The sequence below is a fragment of the Telopea speciosissima genome, chromosome 11 (assembly GCF_018873765.1).
Source record: "Telopea speciosissima isolate NSW1024214 ecotype Mountain lineage chromosome 11, Tspe_v1, whole genome shotgun sequence".
Classification (NCBI taxonomy): domain Eukaryota; kingdom Viridiplantae; phylum Streptophyta; class Magnoliopsida; order Proteales; family Proteaceae; genus Telopea; species Telopea speciosissima.
In genome coordinates this window covers 29,516,021-29,532,938 of record NC_057926.1, presented here as the reverse complement: position 1 = coordinate 29,532,938, position 16,918 = coordinate 29,516,021, and the positions used below count along the sequence as shown (strand labels likewise).

Here is a 16,918-nt window from a genome sequence, read left to right as displayed (position 1 = left end):
ACCAACAACATCCTCAACAACAGATTGCAAAGAACGGGTATGATACTTATCATTTCCATAGAATTCAAACAATGCGTCTGCATCTTGTTCCTCTCGAATGTAGTTATGAATCCCACAACAAGCTATGACTCATTATCTAGTACCTAAGAGAGAATTGAGGCATCGAGCGAAGAATAGGGAATCTGCCTTTTAACGCTCCAAAGCTACGCTCACTCACATTTCTTAAAGAGGAATGCCGATAATTGAACAATTCCTTACTAGTTTTAGGTCGTCTTCTCCCTCCGTCATAATCTGGCAAATGATATCTATCTCCTTTGAAAGGTGTCAAATAGCCTTTAATTGACATTGGGTAACCTGAATCTACCAAATAATACTTACCTATAAATTAATGAGGGAATGCAAAATATTAGAATGTGAATTTCATGCAAAATAACCTGAATCTACTAAATAATAGATTAACAATTGTTGAGTGATATACCTTCGGGTGGATGAGGAAATGCCAAAGTTGTGTCTTCCAAAGCTCTAGCAAAAACACGACAGTCATTCGCATTGCCTTTCCAACCCGCATATACGAATGTGAATTTCATGTCAAACGAACATGCACACATTACATTTTGGGTTGTTATCCCTTTTCGACCTCGATATGGAATCTGCTTGCCCTTAGGGACTATAGCTGTGATATGGGTACTATCTATGGCACCAATGCAGTTCTAGTATATTCAACAGAAATACATGTGTTAAATAATATGAAAACTTTTCTTAATATCACAATTCTTGTGACCTTAAAAGAGAAGTCAAGTGTTGATGTTACCTTAAAGTAAGGATTGTATTTGGGGTTGGAAGTTATCTCGATGCGGATTTTGTTGAAAGATGGTGGCTTGATATATTCTTTAACCAATTTAAGCATAGCTTTCAACACTATGCCAAAGTAACGACTGACTGTCTCTCCAGAATGTTGAAATCTCTCTTCCACATCTCTATTGTTAGGTCCCCCTCCTGATATTCTGAACATGAACATCGCTAACTGTTCATCTACTCTTATGGATGGACTATCTTGTAGCCAACCACGATGACGCATTAGTAGGCACAAGTTTAGGAACACATGTCGTTCCATGGCAAATTCTTGGTAACATCGGTTTGCATGTCCAATAAGGATCTCATGTACCCACATTGCTCCTGTGAATACACTATCTCTACACGGCTCTCTAATGTTGATACTTCGTGATTGCACTTCTCTTATTATCAACATAGTTGCAAGATCTAGAAGATCTTCCTCCAATTGATCTTCTTCATTCTCAGAATTATATGGATTAAAATTGACATTTGCCATAACTGCATTTCATCCACAATATATCATTATTGGTCATATATCGTACTGATTATAGCATTTATAAGCATATATGTGAAACCTGTAATCAATCAAACAAATAAATCCAACACAACTTAAGTAACCATGTCCTCAACAAACTACCCTTAAAGTCAATGTCTATCTTGTTCCATAATCCATCTCAATAAAAGCAAAACAAAGAAACCTATTAAAGAAATTTAAATAGTATTTAATTACAATCATCCACATTCAAAAAAGTTATTGTTTTCAATCATCGATCTAACATCTCTAATACCCACTTTTTCTTCTCAGCAGGGTATGCAATGAACAGTTCTCTCCAATTAGGGTCCACCAAGATCCGCATGCTCGCTTTTAGAAATAATTCCTTAAGGATATCATCCATGGTATTCAATAATGCAATACATGCATTAATGCTGTAATCTGGGATAGTTGGAGGAGGAGACATTGAAGAAGGGGTAGTAGCGGTATGGGTAGGAGTAGGAATGTTGAATCTTTCACTTCTTTTTGAAAGTGAGTCAGCTAAGGTCATTATGGCTCGGTCAATACCTGATGTCCTACTCTTTTTCCTATAACCGGTAGGTGTTCTATCAAGTCTCCTTTGAACATTCGGACGATCAACACTCAGACGATCCATCTCCTGACTATTATAGTATCCTCCTCTTTCCAAATCTCTATTAGTGGGAGTAACAGGAACAGTTTCAACATCATCAGTAACATCAAGCAAATGATCATCATCATCCGGGAAATCATATGCCGAGCTAGCACCACCATTCCCACTAGCATAATGATCCCTGAAGAGCAAGACTAATTCAGGCCAATGGGATAGCCCATTCCTCCTAAACTTAGACCATGTAGGGTTTGCCCGAAAATATATAAACACTACTACTATTAGAAGAAAATCCATACATTTTCCTAATATATAACAAGACGAATTTTTTATTTTTACCTCGATGTGTCTATCCCACACACTCATCCTCAACAGTACATGTTTTGGTCACAGAATTCCAACCAAAACCAGTAGTCTCCAACAGTTTCTTAAAAGCAGTATAACCAAGCTTCATCTTATTCATCTTGTTCCTTAATTGTAACATGGTAAATGAACGAGCAGCAAAAAACTCTAGTTGCTTTTTATATTGTTCCAACCAGTCTTGTTGAAAGTAGTGGTTGTCTTGTTTCCAACTTTCACTTGTTCAACCATTATCCTTAAGAACTCATCTTGTTCTGTTTGAGACCATTTTGCTGCCTCATTCGGGACTCTTGATGAAGATGCCATTTTGCTTACATTGAATAAAATATGATTAATTAGTTCCCTAATTGAACAAGAAACAACCATCAATACAAATTCTATATTTCTAGCATTGGCAATAACTTCTTAATGACTCCGACAGCCCTAGCAGGAAAATGCAAGACAACTCTAACAGAGTTGGCAGCAAGGATGTGGCCTAATGACTCTTATAAGCGGCCATATCATCAGCTTATTGGCACAAAGAGCAACGCATTTGCTGAAGATATTGGGCATTCAAAGCAAATTGCGAGAGAAGAGAATGGTTTTAAAGCAATTTCGAAATGTAATAACAAGACATCTATCTACTTGTGAAATATGAACTAATTATAAGCGCATTCAGAAATGTGTGATAATTTTGTGCGCCCTTGTAATTGAACTATTATACCAGTAAATTTAAAACCTAGTTCCACTGCCCTTGGTTCTCTTACATTGAAACCAAGGTTTCAAAATTCTACATCAGGCAATCAGACCAGTCTCCATGGAATCCGATATCAAATCAGCTGGTAATTAGTTTAGGCCGAAGCAGTGAATTGGTCAAAACACTTTTATTTCAGAATCAGAGTCGAGGACAGCCAGTTCAAATATGGATGAGTCAGATTCAAATCAGCCATTGGTGTGTGGTATGTGCGATTACACTTTGTTTCATCAAAAAAAAAAAGGAAAAAATTCAAATCAGCCAATTCACCTCATTCCAACTTACTTTGTGAACCATGACTGAACCAGCTATGCAACCATTGGTGTGTGGTTTGTGTGATTACACTTTGTTTCATAAAAAAAAAAAAAAAAAATTCAAATCAGCCAATTCACCTCATTCCAACTTACTTTGTGAACCATGACTGAACCAGCTATGCAACCATTGGTGTGTGGTTTGTGTGATTACACTTTGTTTCATCAAAAAAAAAAAAAAAAAAAAAAAAAATTCAAATCAGCCAATTCACCTCATTCCAACTATGCAACCAAAGGTGAATTGGTGGATTTTAAAGGTGAATAAGTGCACTGCCTACCATCGGATGCACTTAAACAGGTGGATTTTAAAGGTGAATAGGTGCACTGCAAACTATGGCATTAACTTAACAGGTCTGTGGTATAATTGAGAGTGTTATATAAAACACATGTGAACCACTTCTCCTTAAACAACTGTGAGGACCATTTATTCTCAACTTTTCTTGCATGAAATCATTGATTTGAAACCTCCCCTACTACTTAAATCGTTTCATATCAGCAGTTCAGATTAATCTAAGACTCATCCTTAGGTTTACAGTTAATGCTTCAAAGTAGCATTTAAAATTTGAGATATGTCTCATTGCTGTTGTCCTGCTGGGGATTCATTACTACTCTCAAATATAAATGATTCAAAGCAGAAGTTGAATAACATGAAGATTGGGAGGTTCAAGAAAGATGCTACTTTAAACTTGACAAAAATAAACAGTACAACTTGAATGATGGAGTGGTTGGAGTCAGGTGAACCTGCCGCACTCAGTATCTCTCTCCCTTTTGGTAATGAGTATTTTATTCACCCAAAAAAAAGTATTGTATCAGGTATCGTATTGGAAGGGTGGATTAGACAGTTCTAATACACTTTGGCACTGTTCATGTCTTACTGTCCCTTCTAGCTCCTATTTTTATTTTTCTTTATGTTTTGATCAATAAGACCCCTGATTAATAATGTTATGAGTGTTTATTTCTGTAATTTTTTTTTAAATTTTTTTTGGACAAGTATGTCCCTGTTATTAGAGTTTAAGTTGTGGTTTTTTTGGTACTTCAAGTTAGGATTATGGCTGATGGTTGTTGGGCTTATAATATATTCTATTTTCTATTGTAATCGGTTATTCTTTTTCAATCATTAATAGAAATTGCCGAGCAGCTGCTCTGTGCTCCGGTTTTAACCTAGTATATCTCTTGGTTTTCTTTGATTTTAACAAGAAAAATCAGAGAGGACTGCGACGGTGATTGAGTCTAATGTTTCCCTTGCGCTAATATGGCCAGTTGCTGCTTTCAGGACAGGAGCAAGCTCCTTCAAAAGCTTCTCAATCCAGTCCTGGGGACTGAGCAAAGGCAGTTATGTAGCTTTGGGACTTCTAAATTTGAAGACTCCTACAGTCCTACTCTCCTTTATACTGCACATTATGACATTAGAATATTTAGCTTCCATTTAATCTAGTCTTGGCTCCAAATCTGAGAATACTGAATGCTTCATCTCTTGTTGCCTAACATCATGTATTATTGCTTACCATTAGAATGCTCATGCCTGTAGCATTTCTCTTCTTAGCACAACCATTGGATGCAGATGCAGCATTCTCTTCTCCTCCTTGTTTTCCTCACTTCTTCTACATTGTTAGCACTAGTTTTCTGTATTTGGTATTGTTTCAATTTTTTGAACACACCGGGATGCCTTTTCCAGTCCTCTACACTTGCTGTTACAGGTAATGCAGAACTTTATGATAGCATAGCCTTCCGGAACAACAACAACAACAAACCATAATTACAAAGAAAAATACCAAATAGAGTGGGTCTTGACAGCATGAAACCATAAGGAGAGAAATAGTTATGCAAAAGTTTAAGAAAAAATTGAGTTTCATGTAAGAACTGTTTTCACAAGGAAAGAAGAACCATTGAACAGAAAGCACAACATGGCATAGGGAGAGCGAAACTTGAACACAAGGATTAAAGGAAATACAACCTATATTTTCCGTCAATCAACAAATGAATCAAAGGCCGCCCTGGTAAACATGAGCTGAGTAAGAAGAAATGTTTATAGTGAGAGGGGGGGGGTTGAAATTCCTTTGTGGAGAGAAGAGAAGAGGGGTGAAGAGAAGAGGGGATCGAAGCTACCTTATGGAGGAATCGATGGAGTTGCAGATCGAGCTTCAGAGGATTCGCCTTACTTGTTGACGAGTTACACTTCAGAGGAGAGAGTAGTTGCAGAGGGTTTCAGGCGGACAAGGGTTTGGCAGAAGGTTTGAGAGAGAAGGGGTTTGGAGAGAGGGGGTTTAGGTTTCCGTTTTGGGTTTTGTGTGGCTATTAGAGAAGAGTTAGGTCTTCAGAGGAGAGAGTAGTTGCAGAGGTTTGGGTTTCCGTTTTGGGTTTTGTGTGGCTGCGAGAGAAGAGTTAGGTGTTCAGAGGAGAGAGTAGTTGCAGAGGGTTTCAGGCGGACAAGGGTTTGGCAGAAGGTTTGAGAGAGAAGGGGTTTGGAGAGAAGGGGTTTGGGTTTCCGTTTTGGGTTTTGTGTGGCTGAGAGAGAAGGGTTTTGGGTTTCCGTTTTGGGTTTTGTGTGGCTGCGAGAGAAGAGTTAGGTCTTCAGAGGAGAGAGTAGTTGCAGAGGGTTTGGCAAATGGTTTGAGAGAGAAGGGGTTTGGAGAGAAGGGGTTTGGGTTTTGCGTTTTGCGACATAAGAGTTTTGGGATTTTGCGTTTTGTGTTTTCGTCGGGAACACATTTCACTTTTGATCTTTCTTTTGAGCCAAAGAATAGAGAAGCTTCAAATTCGTGTTTCTCAATTCCTGTTCTTTTCATGTTTTTTGAACCGGTCCAGTCTGTGAGAACAAAAGATTGGAACATGTATGCCAAACTCATTTCTATTCTATATGCACTCCCATAGAGCAAAAGAACACCAGAAGTACTCTCCAGAAGTGTTACCAAACGGGACCTAAGATACCCCTCCTAACTTAGATTAAAAGAATCTAACTTAAAACATATAATTTAAAAGAAGATTCCATCCTAGCCAATAGGATTTAAGGACCTGTTAACCAATAGGAACACTTCACTTAAATTAGACCAATTGAACCAATTGGATGCATCCGATTCTAAACCGGTTCAACCTAAAAACAGGAAAATGAACGAAGTATGGAAAAAAATAATCCTAATCTATGGCTCCCTAATCAAACCCTAAGTTCAGGGCTTACTTCTTCTTCCTACTTGGAGCTGCATCAAACAGTACCCATCGATAGACTTTCGATCTGCAGAACCAGTCCAGTCAGCATCGGTATATGCCTCTACCCATAGGTGACCACGAGCAGACAGAAGAATGCCTTTTCCAGTAGCTGACTTCAAATAGTGAAGAATCCGAAGAATATCCTCCGTATGAGAAGAATAGGGGTCATGCATGAATTGACTCAGTACTCACATTAACAGCAATGTCTGGACGTGTGTGTGAGAGATAAATCAGCTTCCCCACTAGTCTTTGGTACCGGCCTTTATCAACGGGTTCAGCCTCCTTTTCTTTGAGATGGACAGTAGTCTCTATAGGGGTATCTGAAGGGTGACACCCTAACAAACCAGTTTCAACCAACAAGTCTAGGACATACTTCATTTGGGAGGGAAAGATGCCTTTAGAAGATCTGGCAACCTTAATGCCAAGAAAGTACCGTAGCTTCCCTAGATCTTTAATCTCAAACTCCTGCCCAAGAAACTTCTTCAACCGGCTGATCTCATCACCATCGTTGCCAGTAACCACAACATCATCCACATAGACTATAAGAACAATGAGTTTTTCACCAGCCCTCTTTATAACGAGAGTGTGGTCAGCATTACTCTACTTATAGTCCACAGAAATCATGGCCTTGTGAAATCGACCAAACCATGCTCGAGGTAACTGCTTCAGCCCATAAAGTGCTCTCTTCAATTTGCACACTTTCCCTTGATTAGTGTCACAAGAAAACCCTGGTGGAATATCCAAGTACACCTCCTCACCAAATTCTCCATTTAGGAAGGCATTCTTTACATCCAGCTGTTGTAGATTCTATTCAAGATTGACTACACAAGATAGCAAAACTCGAACTGTATTCAACTTTGCAACAGGAGCAAAGGTCTCCTGGTAGTCAGTTCCATCTGTCTGAGTGAAGCCTTTTGCAACCAGACGTGCCTTATATCGATCCACAGTCCCATCAATCTTTATTTGACCACAAATACCCACTTACATCCCACTGGTTTTTCCCCTTGAGGAAGGGCTACAAGATCCTAAGTATTATTTTTCTTCAATTCTCTCATTTCTTCCAACATAGCTACCTTCCACTTTCCATCTGTATAAGCTTTCTGCCAATTTTAAGGAATAGAAATAGAAGAATGAGAGGACACAAATGCACGAAAAGATGGAGAAAGAGAACTATAAGAAACAAAGCGAGAAATGGGGTGCAGGGTGCAAGTACTAGTACCTTTGCGATGAGTAATAGGTAGGTCGAAAGGAGAGGTCTCACTAGGAGGAGGATCTGGATCCTGAGCCGGCAATTGGATAGGTATTGGTGCCACAGTGGATTGATGCTGCCCTCTTTGGAGCATCTCTTTTTGTAGGTGATGATATTGGGGTTGTCGATTCTCTTCTGAAATTCACTGATGGTTCTCTGGACTGGAGTCAACTCCCCCTGACTAGGAACATCACCACCATTATTTTATACAAGCTCCCCTTGTGAAGGAATTCCTTCGAAAGAAGGGGCAGCAGCCAAAATACGTTGGGCAGCAGCCAAAGGAGGCTGGGCAGCAGTCAAAGGAGGCTGGGCAGCAGCCAAAGGAGATGGGGCAGCAGCTGTAGGAGCCGAAGAAGGCTGGGCAGCAGCCAAAGGAAATGGGAGAGGAGGAACTTCAAGGGGAGGAAACACAAACACATCTTCACCAGAACTAGAACCCTCCCCCTTAAGATGTGGGGATGGATAATAGGAAAGACTCTCATGAAAAGCCACATCCATACTGACCAAAGTACGACGGGAAGGGGGATGGTAACAGTTATAACACCAAAAAAATACACCGCAACCGAAGAGGTTCAAGTTTGCCATGAGATTTCGTTTCTCTGGCATAACACACACAACTAAACACTTTGGGAGGAACCACAAAGGTGGAATTCCTATGTAAAATGTCAGCCAGACTGCGGGAGTCAAGAACACGGGAAGGCAACCGATTAATAAGATAGGTTGCAGTGAGAACAGCATCCCCCAATATTGAGAGGGAAATGACGTATAGACATCAATGCCCTGGATACTTCCAACAAGTGCCGGTTCTTCCTTTTAGCCACTCCATTTTGGGTTGGGGTATCAACACAACTAGTCTGGTGAACAATCCCATGATCAGCAAAATACTTTTGAAATTGATTTTCCCTATACTCAGTGCCATTGTCACTTCTCAAAACCTTAAGAGTTGCCTGGAACTAGGTTTGAACCATTTTATGAAAATGCTGAAAACTGGTAAAAACTTGACTTTTGGTGTGCATAAGATAAACCCATGTGTGTCTAGAATGACAATCAATAAAAGAGACAAACCAACGATCACCAGAAAGTGAAGTTTTACGACTAGGGCCCCAAACATCAGAATACACCAATTGAAAAAGGGAAGAACTCCTTTTATTTGAAATTGAATAAGTTGAACGTGTCCGTTTGGCCAGAGCACAAGCCTTACAAAAAAAATCGGTCTCATCACTTTTTTTGATCAAAGTAGGAAATAAAGATGCTAAAATCCCTAATGGAGGATGACGTAATCTAGAGTGCCATTGGAAAATTTCAAAAGAGACTAAGGAGTTCTGATGTGGAGATGGTAATGGGGGTAGAATGAGACGGCCATCATCAAGTAGGTACAAGCCACCGTGCACTTTACCCAATCCAATTGTCTTGCTGGAGGCCAGATCCTGAAAAACACAATGGGAAAGAATAAAAGTTATTTTGCAGTTAAGATCACGAGTAATACTACTAATAGAAAGAAGGTTAGTAGTAAAATTAGGAATATGCAAAACAGAAGACAAAGGAAGAGAGGAAGTGCAGTTGATGATTCCTTTTCCAGAGATGGAAGAAAGGGAACCATCAGCTACTTTGACTTTGTCTTTCCTAGAAGTAGGAGAATAATGATGGAAGAGGCTAGAGGACCCAATTATGTGATCTGTAGCTCCAGAATCAATGATCCAAAGATGGGAAGCTGCTCAAGCACAATGACCACCAAATGAAATACCTGACCCAACAAAGTTTGAACCTGAAGGAGTAGGTGAATTGACAGTAGTTGATGTAGTAGAGGCACCAGCAGCGGAAGACTTGAGCACACGTAGGAATGCCTATAGATCCTCTTGAGATAGGCCAGTGTCAGTAGTAGGAGCTATAGCAACAGATTCTGAGTGATGGGCCTTCTTGTTTGGTTTCTTCTTGGCAGCCCATTTGGCTTCAAAGTCAGCTGGTTTCCCATGAAGTTTCGACATTAGTCCTTGGTGTGGTAGGGCTTATTACAATGCTCACAAGTGACAATGCCCTTGGTAGAACCATCACCAGAAGAGGAGGAACCAGCAATCATAGGAACAGCCGTGGAAGCAGTCTGGAGAGCTGATCTCTCAATAAGTAGAGGATGGAGCATAGCAGCCCTACGGTTCTCTTTAGAGGGGAGACCAAGGCATAGGATTGTTCAAGTGTGGAAAATGAGAGTGGCCCAATACTTGAACTCTAATATGATCATAATCCACATTTAATCCAGCTAAGAAGTTATAGACCCATTTCTTGTCAACATGCTTCTTGTAAGAGGCAATATCACCAGGAGTGGAAGGATGGTAATCAGAAAGATGGTCCAACTGTTGCCAAAGGCTACGAAGCGTAGCATAGTACTTGGAGAGTATCAATTTCCCTGAGTGGTATGAAGGACCTTCTTCCGGAGTTCATAGACATGGGCATCATTGCCAACTTGTCCATATGTTTCCTTGCAAGTAGACCATATCCGAGCAGCATTATCAAGAAGAAGAAATCCACCCGCAAGGTCTGATTGCATGGAGCCAATCAGATAAGACATGAGGATACCATTATTGGAGATCCACCTGTTCAGAGAAGGGCCAGCTTCAGTTGGCATAACAGTAGTGCCATCAATATGGCTTGTAAGCCCATGGCCAGCAATGGTAAGTAGGCAGAGCGAGACCATATCAGGTAATTGCTCCCATCCCGTTTTATAGGATTAGGAAGAAGATCACGGGTGTCATTTCTACTGTACCCATCAGCAGTAGAAGTGCCAGTAGAGACTTCAGAGTCACCCATTATGCAACAGAAAAAACCAAATTGCAGAGAGGTGCTGTGGTGATGAGAAACCAAATAAAAACTCCAAGATAAGGGCTGAAAATTGGAGGGGAGACCTCTTTAAATATAAGAAGAGTTGTCTCCAAAAACCAGCAACAATTGACAATGAAATCCAGTAGATCGACTTTTTCAGGGTTTTGAAAAAAAAAAAAACTGATTTTGGTGAAATCGATGGAGGGCAAATTGCAGACAAAAAAAACACTAGAAGGAGCTGAAACTTGGATCCAGTGTGCTTCTAAAAGTACTGAATTACTCCAAAAATAGCATCAACAGAGAATCACAAAGCCAAGATCGATATTTGCAGGGTTTTGAAAAAAAACCAAGAGGAGAGCAAAATCGCTCAGGGAGAGGAGCCACAATATGGCAGGAGATAGAACCTTGTCCAATATAAATCTGCTACAGTTCTTGAGCTTCAATAATGTGGAGAGATCCTTTGGCAGTGTAGATGAATCAGTCCAAAAACTTGAAGTCTTCAAATATCGCAGGCAGTGTACAAGCTTCTATCGATCTAAAATTTTTTTCATAATATGAATGAGGTGATGGAGGGCAGCAACTGGATCTATAGATCACCTCATCAGTGCTGCCCTTGTGGGATGAAAAACAAGGGGAAAGAGAGGGGAAGAAGAGCTTGAGAATGAAGGGAAAGAGAGGGGAAATCGCGAATCGAAGGAGAGGGGACTGCCCTAATTCGAAACCTGCTCTGATGCCATGTTATCAGACCTGAATTAGAGAGTAATTGCTTGAATGATCAATATGATCAAACAAGCATTGTATTTATAATAAGAAAGATTACATACTAATGACCAAAGTACCCCTAGTACAGCCGACTTAACTAGGAGGTACAAAGAAGTAAAAAATACAACTGTAAAATGACCAGAATATGCCCACGGTATTCTGATTTACATAATTCAACAAGATGGAAGGGAGGAAATGGAGGGAGAAAGATGGAAAAGAACTTACAAACCATGAAAAGCCGGAGAACTATGCCAATAGGATTAGACCCAAATGTTTATATTTCTGTGTTAGTTGCGACCCTGTGCCTTGACATGTTAGCTGATCAAGGCCTTTGAACTCCAATTGATTTAGATTTTCCACAAGGATGCAATGCATTTGATCTTCCAAAAGATCTGGTTGGACCAAGAAGTGATCTATTCTACCATCATGGCAGAAACTCACTTGATCATCAAACCTTTTTTGTTTTTTAAACCCGAATATTACCTGGGACCTGGGGCAGCTCCTAGAATTTTATTAATATCCAAAAAGAATGAATAGATACACGGGGGGACTTGCCACCTTACCCCTAACCCAAGAAAAGATACAAACATAAGAATCTGGACCCTACATTCTGAGGACAGGTAAACCTGACCTATCTTCCCGAAGGATACGCTGGAACTCTTCCTGAGGACAATTGTCCTGACCAAACATGGTGGAGAACCCTACATCACAGGCGAGATTAGCCAGCTAGTAGGCAGCCCTATTGCTCTCCCTATACGCAAATGCAATGCAGTGCTTGACCAGCCCAATCAGCTCCAAGGATTCCTGAAACCAATACCAGCCCCTCCATAAATTGCATCTCTTAAGGCTAACCATGTGCACCGTTGAGCTGGAATCCGAATTAACCACAACCCCAGAAAGGCCCTAATCGTAACATAACGTCAACCCATTTCTCAAAGCTCGGAGCTTAGCAACAGAGTTCGTGCAAGGACCATAGAAATCATAAAAGGCAGCCAAGACAAAACTCTCCATATCCCTTATAACACCTCTCCCTCCACCTTCACCAGGGTTCCCTCTACATGTACCATCCATATTCAGCTTTACCGCCACAAAAGGCGGGCACCAAAACACCGGAAGAGGTCGAGCCGGTATAGGAGAGGGAGCTAAGATCCCTAGGGCACGCAGAATTTGCCTACCTTTGATTGTGGAAGTTCTTCCAAGCTTGGAGGGCAGTAGAAGGCTCCTCACCCAAGCCTTAATGCAGTCAATGACCCCCATAGCCGGCCTCATCCGTTTCCCATGCCTTCTGTTACACCTCTCCTTCCAAAGCTCCAAAACAATCAAAGAGGGCAAGCACCTAGTGGTGTAGTCAGAGAGACTCCTGCAGCTAGCCGACTCATGCCAAAGCAAAAACCTATTTCGGACATCTTGAGCATGTACAAACAGAACATAAAAAACCCCCGAGAAAAACCTCCACACCTTGGAAGCTGTCCCGCCGGACACAAGACAGTGGTCCATAGACTCACTCTTAGGACTCCCACAACAACTGCATTTCGATGCTAGGGGAATACCAATAGCTATGATAGACTCATCCGTAGGTATCGACCCATTAAAGAGCTGCTAGGTGAAGAAAGCGATCTTGGTGGGCAAAGTCCGATTCCAAATCCATCTGGAGTAGGGAGCTTTAGCAGAGCGACATCTCACCTCATTCCAGACAGACTTCGTTGAGAAAAAACCATCACTAGAGGGAGCCCAAGCCAGCCGGTCCTCATTAGCCGAAAGAGAGTAGTTACCATGGGTAATACCCTAACGCACCTCATCAGAGTCAATTAGGCCTAAAACATTCTGGTTCCATGCTCCTTCCAACCCCAACACTTCCTTAACACAAAGAGAGGTATTGTCCTGGAGGGCGTTGTCCACATGATCAATCCATGGCCCCATACCTGTCCAATCATCCAGCCAGAAGAGAATGTCACCTGTTCCAATGAGCCACATAGACCTGGACGGTAGAATATGTTTGCACGCCAAAGCATTTCTCCAAGATCTGGATCCCACACCATTTGGCAAAGACAATACGAGATGGCAGTTTTTCAGCAGCTTTGCCTTAAAAAAATCACTCCAAAGCCAATGGTCCGACATGACTCTCCATAGACCCTTAAGCCTCAGGGAGAAGTCGACCTCCTCCAACAGTTTGACCCCCAACCCTCCTTCCTCATGAGGCCTGCAAACCTTGTTCCAACCCACCCAGTGCTTGCGTTTTCTCCACTCCGACCTGCCCCATAGGAAATCGGCCAGAATACCATAGATCCGACGAAAGACGGCTTTAGGGGGCTCCAAAGTAGCAAGGACATGGAGGGGAATGGAAGACAACACATGTCTTAAGAGGGTAACGCACCCCTCTGAGGATAACAGCTTACCTTTCTACCCAGCCATCCTGCCTCTTAATTTGCCAACCAAATCATCAAAGAAGCAAATTTTTAGATGCCCCATGTGGAGACGAGCCCCCAGATAAGTTAAAGGGAGAGACCGCCTTGAGAACCTTGTAACCGCTCCCACCATACATGCTCTAGCTCCCGAGACCTTGTTACCTAACTCAAAGCAGCTTTTCTGCTTATTTACCAGCTGTCCCGAAAAAGCCTCATATCTGCTAATGAATCCAAGGATCTGCTTTGGTGAACTTTTTAAACCCCTAGTAAAAATGATAATGTCATCTGCATATAAACAGTGAGAGATGCTTGGACACCCCCACGGGAGGAAGAAGTAGGCTGCATGTCCTTCAGCAAACAGGTTCTTGATGTCTCTGCTAAGCACTTCTTCAGCTAAGATGAAAAGGGAGGGGATAGGGGGTCCCCTTGGCACACACCCCTAGTGGATTTGAAGAAGCCGGATGCATGACCACCCATCGCAATAGAGAACCAACAGTTCTCCACAGTCTTCTTGATTAAGTTTATCCAAGCCTCAGCAAAACCGAACCTAGCAAACACTAAGTAGAGGAACTTCCACTCTAGCTTCGGTGCGACATTTCAACCACGCACTTTCCTGTTCAAGGCTTGGGTGATCTTTTGGACAATTGAGATGTTATCCTGAATGCTTCTCCCCTGCACAAAAGTACCCTGCTCCTTCGCAATCAAGGAGGGGAGTAAACCGGCCAACCTGGACACAAAGAGTTTGGCAATAATCTTAAAGGAAAATTTGCATAGGCTAATGGGGCAAAGATCCGACATTACCTCAGGGCTGTCCTTCTTGGGGATGAGCACTAGATTAGCAGATGTATAGCTTCTCGAGAGCTTCCTCCCTTCAAAAAAGTCTCTAACCGCTGTCCAGACATCATAACCAATCACATCCCAGCAGGCCGTAAAAAAATGCCTTGAGAAACCATCCGGGCCCAGGTCAATGTTGCAAGACAATGAAAACACCGCCATTTTCACCTCCTCCAGACATAACGACACAAGCAAAGAGATGTTGTCCTCCTCCGTTAGGACCTGGGGGATAAAAGAGAGCTGCCCCTCATCCACACACAACCCTGGGAAGCAGAGATCTTCGAAAAGTGACTCACCACGACCGTCTGCACCCCTTCCTGACCAGTGACCTAGGAGCCATCACTAGATCTAATTTTGTGCATCTCCCCATGCTTTCTCCGGACATTGACTATAGAGTGGAAAAATTTGGTGTTCCTGTCTCCTTCAACCACGAAATTCTAGACTCCTGCCTCCAGAAGATCTCCTGCATAGAACCCCCTCCAAGACTTTCCTAGCCTCCTCAAGGGCCCCAAAAGACTGAGGGTCAACATTTTGGTCCGAACCCACTTCTGCCCTTCTAACTACGTCCTCTGTATACCTGACCTTTTGGTGGACATTACCAAACACCTCCTATTCCAAGTACGGAGAGAGCCTCGAAGGCGTTTAAGCTTAAAAAACAAAACCATGAGAGAGCCAACAATAGGAACCTCCCATTGACACTTCACAAACTGCTGAAAGCTCGGATGATGCAACCACATTTGCTGGAATTTAAAGCTAGAAGAGGAGCGGCTCCGGGAAGCAGAGCAGGAAAGCCATAGCGGCGCATGATTAGAGCAAGCCCTGCTGAGGTGAGCCACCTCACACCTTGGAAAAGCTGCCAACTAGGCCGAGTTAACCAGAAAGCGGTCCAGCTTGGCCAAAACCCTTCCCGCGCCCCCTGGTTGTTGGACCAAGTGGACATGTTACCCTCATACCCCGCATCAATGAGGCCAGCATTACTGATAAAGTCACCAAACTCATCCATAGACATCGAGCAGGCAGGTCTCCCACCCACCTTCTTCTGAGGCAACAGAACAACATTAAAATCTCCTCCAACCGCCTAGGGAAGGCTAGAAGTAACGGAAAACTGAAAAAGAGCTTCCCGCATTTCCCTTCTTTCCAACATTGAGCACGAACCATGAACCAAAGTGATATGGCATTGCAGAGAGCTGGCCACCAGACACTCAAAAGTAACAAATTGACAGTTCTCCACCACAACCTGCACGTATGCCGAAGCCCTCCAGAAAATCCAGGTCCTCTCTGTGTGATGCATTGAGGCCAAACCAATCCTCCTCAAAACCGATGTCGCCTTGGAAGGCTGCGCCTTTGGTTTAGCAATAGCCACAATGTTTGCATTATGTGAATCGATTAAGGTCTTCAGGCGCCTAGAAGTAGGCTTGTTCCCAACCCCCAAGCATTCCAAAATAAGCAGTTCATGTGGAGGTTGTAGTTTCTGAGTCCACTGGTCCCATAGACCTTGTGATGCGCCGCTGGTTTCCACCGTGCACTGGCCGAGCACCATTTGGCAAGCGGGCGTGTTTTTGCAGCTTCCTTTTGTAGACCTTGGCAGTGCTGCCTGTGGCAGGCTGGAGCCCCCCCCCTCCACCAGGGGGAGGTCCAATGGGGAAAGACCATTCCCCTCATCTAACCTCTCAAGGGTTCTACGAACTCTCCCCCCTAGAGAGGCCTGAAAAACCTTGAAGCTGTTCAGCAAGGCAACACGATCCACGTGGGTAACCTGTACCTTGTCCACCTGTGAATCATCCCTGCAAATGAGAGCCCCAGACCTCCCTTCGAAGTTAGGCCGAGGGCCACTGTCCACCGACCGAGAGCAGCCTTTCAATGGAGAGCAGGTTGCCATCCGGACATCGACGCTGCCCTCAGCTCCAACATCCTCACAAGAGGAGCCCAAATCCACCTGCGAAGCCACCATACTTCACATGTCAACCACACCAGCCAAACAAGGAGCCGTAGCCTTCTCAGCTTCCAAGACAACCTGCACAGGGGCACCCGCCTCATCAGCCAACGCAGGAAGCACACCCTCCTCCCCAGTCGGAGAACCCGCAGTACCACCTTACTCACGGACGCTGACAGCCTCCACCGTGGGGGCAGCTGTTTGAGTTAAAATAATACCGCAAGCGTACGGGTCAATCGTAGCTACGGGTCGAACACGAGGAGATATACGCCACTTTATTTAACTAATTTAAAAGTAATGCAAAGTGAACCAAATTAAAGTGTTAAATTAAACTAATGAAAATTAATGCAACCTACTC

The 16,918-nt window shown here is 42.8% G+C and overlaps 1 protein-coding gene and 1 long non-coding RNA gene across 7 annotated transcripts in view; both read left to right on the top strand.

Moving 5' to 3' along the window:
- Window positions 1-16,918, top strand: part of LOC122645631 (oligoribonuclease-like) — a 108,662-nt gene that overhangs the window by 22,690 nt on the left and 69,054 nt on the right. The gene's annotated exons all lie outside the window — the stretch shown is intronic.
- LOC122645632 lies at window positions 477-16,778 on the top strand. Its single transcript, XR_006330492.1, has 3 exons — window positions 477-707; window positions 7,586-7,592; window positions 16,767-16,778. It is a non-coding gene; the product is annotated as an uncharacterized LOC122645632 (long non-coding RNA).